The 7,135-nt window shown below is 42.6% G+C and overlaps 1 long non-coding RNA gene across 1 annotated transcript; it reads left to right on the top strand.

The window, feature by feature from the left end:
* The first annotated feature begins 1,323 nt into the window (after positions 1 to 1,323).
* Positions 1,324 to 5,847, top strand: LOC143737542 (uncharacterized). The gene is made up of 4 exons (XR_013203667.1): positions 1,324 to 2,706; positions 5,108 to 5,252; positions 5,368 to 5,603; positions 5,729 to 5,847. It is a non-coding gene; the product is annotated as an uncharacterized LOC143737542 (long non-coding RNA).
* Positions 5,848 to 7,135: the final 1,288 nt, after the last annotated feature.

The raw sequence follows: 7,135 nt of genomic DNA, 5'->3' as shown, positions 1-7,135 counted from the left end.
CTTTTGGCCAACAGTGCCACAACTGCGGTAAGGAGAACCACTTCAAAGGCCAGTGCAGGTCCAACAAGTCAAGGAGACCAAACAGACAGGTAAACCAGCTATATGCCGAAACAGACTCTGGCAGTGACAGTGAAGACACATTCACCATTGAAGGCTTGTCTTTGCATGATGATGTAGGGGAAACTGACAAGGAAGGACATTGTTTTGTGACTGTTAATGACAAACAACTAAATCTGAAAGTGGACACAGGGGCGAAATGTAACGTTATGTCCTTACATACAAACTTTTCAGGCACGCTGAAGAACTGCACATACCAACTAAAAAAATCAATCTTGTAGCATTTGGCGAATCTATGATAAGTCCAATTGGCACAGTGACATAATCATGCAGGCTAAATGGACAGCAGTACAACTTGCAGTTTCAGGTGGTGAAAGAAAATGTTCACTCTATTCTTGGCCTACAGGACAGCCTAGAGATGAAGCTGGTCACCTTCAGCAGTGAAGTATTTCACCTTGACTGTGTAAAAGATCACACCCCGTCACAGAAAATGTTTCAGGAATATGCAGACCTGTTCAAAGATGAAGTCGGTGACTTACCTGTAACATACTCAATGAAAGTAGATCCAGAAATAACACCGGTCGTCAGCCCTCCACGTCGTATCCCAGCTGCCATGCAAAAAAAAAAAATGGATCAAGAGCTCCAAAGAATGCAAACTCTGGGAGTAATTGAACCTGTGAATGAGCCCACAGAATGGGTTTCAAATTTAGTGGCCACACATAAGAAAGAGACGGGTGATGTGCGCATCTGCATAGACCCCAGAAACCTAAACAAGGGCCTGATGAACCCCAACCATCCCATGCGCACGGTGGAGGAAGTTGCCTCTCAGATGGCAGGTGCCACTATCTTTTCCGTTCTTGATGCCAAGAGCTCCTTCTGGCAAGTCAGACTGGATGATGCCTCATCTCATCGTACAACATTCACAATTACATACGGCCGATTTAAGTTCCCAAAGATGCCGTTCGGAATTAGCACAGCCTCAGAAGTCTTCCAAAGAGCCATGGAACAAATCTTCGCAGGATATCCATGTGCTATCATCGTGGACGACATCATCATCGGTGGCAAAGATCCTGATGAGCATGAAAGAAACCTGAAAATGGTACTGGATCTGGCCAGACAGGTAAAACTGAGACTGAATCCAAGCAAATGCAAGTTTCGACTCAACGAGATGAGCTATGTTGGGCACACATTCACAGATAAAGGACTAGGGATGGTTACTGATAACCAGTTCTTCTTCAGAACCGGTGCCCTGTGAATCGATCCTTGGAACCGTTAGCATGCCTGCTTAACAATTCCGATTATCGGTTGCGCTCGTTGCAAATGCGTCAAGACGTGACGTCACACACACGCTGCGTTTGTTTTGGTTCAGAACGCAGCAAACATGGCATCGAGGCAGAAGCGCTCTAAAGTTTGGTTGTATTTCACGCGAAAAGACGACAATACGGTCACTTGCAACAGTTGTAAAAGTTCAATTTCGTCAAAGGGGGGGAACTACCTCCAATATGCAGAAACATTTGGCCACACAGCATGCAATTCATTTGCAGGACTGTTGCGTGTTTGATACACTACTACTTAGCGACACAAGTGAGTCAAGTTGCAGCGGAGCTAACAGGACGCCATCTGTTATTAATGCCGAAGGAAACTTTAAACTCTCCAGGCAGGACAGGCCCTGTCTAGTTAATGTGAGCGCCATTTCATTGTGTAAACTTTTACTATATGGATAATCTCCATTGTCATTGTCCATCAAATTTAGATGATGATGATGGCCAGAGTCTGGCTGGCTCGGAGGCGGGTTCAGAGGCTGCAGCAAGTATCTCTCGTGCACCTCTAGCTACTCCGTTTACAGAGGAAGGGATCAATAAAATGAACAAGGCGAGGATAAACGAATGTCTCCAAGCAGTGACTAAGTTTGGGGTAAAAGGTTTGCACCCGTTTGCCACAGTAGATGCCTCTGCATTTCGGTAGGTTAATTTGTTGTATTTTGTCCAGCATGTCTTTTCAAATGAAAATAACAAATGCATGACCAAAAGTTGCATGTTTTTATGTCAGTATACCGGTATTTCTGTTTTATTAATTCCTAGTCCTATCATATATTTTCTGTAGCGAGATGATAAAGACTCTCAACCCCAAATACAATGCCCCAAACAGAGACAGTTTAACAAATCATTTGATTCCTGCTTGGTATGGGGTTGAAAAGAGCAATCTGATCACAGACCTGAAACATGTCACACATGCAGCCATCACAGCAGATGGTTGGACTTGTTTCAGTCAAGACCACTACCTCACCGTAACATTGCACTATGTCAGGGAAGTTCAGAGTAAAGAAAAAGTCCTCCAAACCAGAGCAGTGTACAAAGCTCAAACAGGGATAGCTGTGGCCGAGGAGATTGAGGGGATCCTGGAGGGGTTTGGAGTGAAAGAAGGTGGTGGCAGCAACTGTAGATGACGCAGCAAATATGGATGTAGGTGTGAGAACTCTAAATATCATCAAGTTTCCATGTTTTGCGCACACACTTAACCTTGGAGCTCAGAAGCTGTTCAACTGCAATGCAGTTTCCAACTGGGCAGCAAGGATTCGTTCTGTGATCATATGGATGAAGAGATCCCACATGGCTAAAGTAGTCCTGAAGGAAAAGCAACAACTCCTCAGTAAGTAGTAATAGGCCTACTGTTTAAATACTGTTCTTTAATTGCAAGTGTGGCAGATGGATTATAATTAACAGGGCTTAAGCCCAGACAATTCGCAGACTACGCCACGATGGAACTCGCACCCAAAGTATTTATTACTTTATTCTAGAAAGGCACTCAAGTTCATTGATTGATTTAGCCAGAGACAGTGGTCCAATACAAAAATTAAAGTTTATTTTTACATCAATGAACACACAATAGTTCGCTCCACAATAAACAAAACAAAAAAAAAACATTTGGATTTCCCAACACACACAAGGGAATGTTTCACAGCAAACAAAAAGCACTACACACTAAATCAATCAAGAAGACACGCACCACCTTCACTCCTATACACACACACACACACAGAATCGTACGGAAGCTCACCAGTGGGAGACTAATAAATCCAGCAATGAGCATCCATGGGAGACACCCCAATCACACGTGCCGGGTTCACAGCCACCTCAAAGAATTTAACCACACTGGTGAACACACAACCACTGCATACATCAAGGGACCCACCACCGCATGGGCACTGCTCCCACTGGCAGCTCTCAGCACCTAGACAGAAGGAAGACACATGAGAGTTACACGGTTGCATACACACAGATTACAATGAACGGGTCCAGTAGACCACCCAGAGGGATTACACAAACTAACAATATGAATACATACTAACCCTCACCTAATAAACAAACATACAACAATAATAAACCATACCAACTAATAAATGAAGGGAAAAATGCCACACTGAGGATCAGCAACTTCCACGGTCTCACGTCAGTGTGGATAACTCAAAAAAACAAAAACAGAATAAAAAAAAAACAATCATAACAAATGGGCCAATCCCCTTGGACATCAGCAGAGGGGGAAAGGCCTCAAGGCAACAGCGTAAATGAAATAAATAAACACACAAACAACTTTAACCTTTAAAAAAAAAAAAAGAAGTGATGCCCATACATCAGAATCAGAAAGAGCTTTATTGCCAAGTGTGCTTGCACACACAAGGAATTTTCCTTGGTACTGAAGCTTCCAGTGAAAATACAGATACAACAAGAAACATAGTAATACAAATTCACAAATCAACATTTACAGATTATGAACATATTTACAGTATTTTGAATAGTATGAATAAATATAAATAAATATAAATATCACCTGAATTTTTAAGATATTGCATTAAACAGTGGTAGTATTGCTCTTACAGGCATATGCCTTGGGAGATATGCTAACTGTTCAGAAGGGAAATGGCCTGTGGGAAGAAACTGTTCCTGTGCCGAGATGTTCTTGCGGCCAGTGATCTGAGTCTCCGTCTTGACGGTAACAGTTCAAACAGGAGGTGTCCAGGGTGAGTGGAGTCTGTGATGATTTTACCTTCGCTTTTCCTCACTCTGGAAGAGTACAGGTCCTGGAGGGATGGCAGGGGGGCACCAATGATCCTCTCCGCAGTCCGAACTGTCCGTTGTAGTCTCCTGATGTCTGATTTGGTAGTTGAACCAAACCAGACAGTGATGGAAGTGCATAAAACAGACTCAATGACAGCTGAGTAGAACTGAATCAACGTCGAACACGTTCTACAACATTATTCAGATAGTCACAACAAAGGGAGAGATGAGAAATCCAACTAAGTCAGACAAGCAACAGGTCAGCCACTCGCTAAACTGGAATAGCCACGGGTCCCACAATCATCGATCTCGTGGGAAAGAGCAGCCGAAAACGACGAAGAAAGCCCGTAGGCAACACATAACAGGAAATAGGTTTAAGCAAAGTAGCAGCGCCGATGTCGCCAACTGGCGGCTGCACCCCGGCTAGATAGCACTCCCTGAAATACACAGAATGTCTACTTATAAACATATCGCACAGTAACATCCAATTTACTCAGTGCAGTCACATACCCATGATTAACAGCGTTGATTCGCGGCCCCCGGTTTTACTTGCCAACAACAGGGCGCACTCTCAGCTAGAAAAAGGGCTACTACAGCACCGGGGATTCTACAACAATAAACTTTCCCTATGAGCCCAAGTTATGGAGTCAACCGAGTGGAAAGAGCAACGGAGATAGTCATACCAGTCCCGATTTATAATGGAGCTTGTCCATCGCGATTGGCACACTGTTAACTGCCCAGAGCCATTCACAAAACAGCAAATTATATACCACTTGGGGAGGAATGAACCAGACAGCTGCATCCTGCTACACAAGCTAACAACATACAAATTGTAACATATAAATGTACAGATTAGGATCAATTAAAAAATTATAAAGTAATGGTAATATTATATTGTTTAATGTAATCTCATAATTGTGTGTGTGTGTGTGTGTGTGTGTGTGTGTGTGTGTGTGTGTGTGTGTGTGTGTGTGTGTGTGTGTGTGTGTCTGCAGAGCTGCCCCAGCACATGCTCCTTTTAAATGTGAGGATGAGATGGAACTCTCTGTATTCGATGATGGAGAGATTTTGTGAACAGTTTCCTGCTATCCAAGCTGCAGCTATAGACCAACGGCTTAGAATGCCCATGGAGAAGGAGAAGTAATTAATGTTTTAAAAAAAAAAGACTTAGATAAAACTGGGTTGACTATAGCCATTAAAAGGGTTATGTTGTTGTTTAGCCAATATATATTTTTTTGTTTTGTTTATGTTGCAGACTGGCCAGAATGGGCAATGAGGACCTGAGGAAAGCAGATGAGTTTGTGCTGCTGATCAGGATGCATTACACATCCACACTTGCTGTCTCCAGCGAAAAAAGTCCAACGTACCTGTGGCCAGATATTGCCCATCCTTCAGAAACTGCGCAAACATTACACAGTGCAGGCAGACGACTCTGCATTCGTCAGAAGCGTCAAGGAGAACATCTGGAATGATCTTTCCAAACGTTACCAGGTACAGTCACTGACATGTAATGATGAATTACTATATGACAATTAATCATATACACTAATGGTTATTTATTGTCATTTACATTTTCTTCTAAATTTTTGTTGTTTCTCTTCCATTTTAAACTTAAGGATGATGATATCCAGGCATTCCTGGAGGAAGCCACTGTGTTAGATACCAGATTTAAATCTAAAATGGACAGGGATGAAATCTGGGACAGGGTCAGGGCATCAGCAGTGGCAGCAAACACTGGTAGAGGTAGTTGAGAAGGTATTTTAATTTGACAATTCCTTTAGCATATATCTGTTGTGAGACCTTTTCTTCTTACTCTGTGGTTTTGTCATTATTTCAGACGCCACCTGTAAAGCAGAAAAAGAGGACAGCCCTAGAGGAACTTTTCGAAGAAGAGGACAGCAAGTTGCTGTCCATGCAGTAGCAGCCCCCTGTCTCCACAGCCCAGAGAGTGGATCAAGAAACCCAGCTTTATAGAAGCCTTCCTCCCATTCCAACCAAAGACCATGCCAGTTTCTGGTGGTGGAAGAAGAGTGACACATTGCCAGTGTTGTCAGCTCTAGCTGAGAAGTATCTCTGTGTCCAAGCGTCCTCCACCCCTTCTGAAAGGGTGTTCTCCACTGCTGGAGATACCCTAAGTCCAGAAAGATCTCGTATCCTTCCTGAGAGGGCAAACATAATAATTTTTCTGCACAAAAATTGTTAATTTGCCTAAGTTGATAGTTGTGGTCTTTACAGAAGACTTCTTTGTATTTTCTATGTCAGTTCAATTTTGTTTCAGGTTGAATCCAACTGAGCACTGTTAATATTCCAAAAGGCACAAGCTCTCCCTTGACTGTTTTCAGTCTGTGTTTTTAGTTTTTATGACAGTTTTAGTTATAAATGGCATTTTTATTTATTTTTTTGTCTGGACCAATGAATGTGAAACTTAATTTCCTAATCCTAAGGCACTCTTCTTGATAATCTTTCAAGGCACACACTAGCGTGCCATGGCATACTGGTTGAGAAACACTGCCCTAGGCTATGGGTCCCTGGAATTTACTTTGAGAAGTAGCTTACCTACTTTTAGGTTTGTTCTGAGGTTGCTACACATAAATTGTGTATACTCTGAGCTGTGTCTTCTGATGAGATATTAAAGCGAGTGAATACAAACAAGCAAATTTGTACTTATTCCCTCACCCAATGAGAATCGATAAGAGAATCGATAAGGAATCGGATCGAATAGCAATATCGATAATGGAATCGGAAACGTTAAATTCTTATCAATTTCCAATCCCTATAAAGGACTAAAAGCAGACCCTAAAAAAATTAAAGCAATCAGTGAAATACCACCCCCAGAGGACAAGCCAGCTCTTCAGCGCTTTTTAGGAATGTAAACTACTTGGGCAAATTCATTCCAAACTTCAAGTGTACTCACCACACCACTACGTCAGCTGCTTCACAACGGAGTAGTGTGGAATTGGGTGGAGCACCAACAGAATGCTTTTGATAAGCTCAAAACCTGCATCAGCAGCCCACCTGTACTT

The sequence above is a fragment of the Siphateles boraxobius genome, unplaced genomic scaffold (assembly GCF_051911475.1).
Source record: "Siphateles boraxobius isolate OS27281-9 unplaced genomic scaffold, OSU_SipBor_1 130, whole genome shotgun sequence".
Classification (NCBI taxonomy): domain Eukaryota; kingdom Metazoa; phylum Chordata; class Actinopteri; order Cypriniformes; family Leuciscidae; genus Siphateles; species Siphateles boraxobius.
Note: the sequence above shows the minus strand (reverse complement) of the source record. Positions and strands in the feature narration are given on the sequence as shown.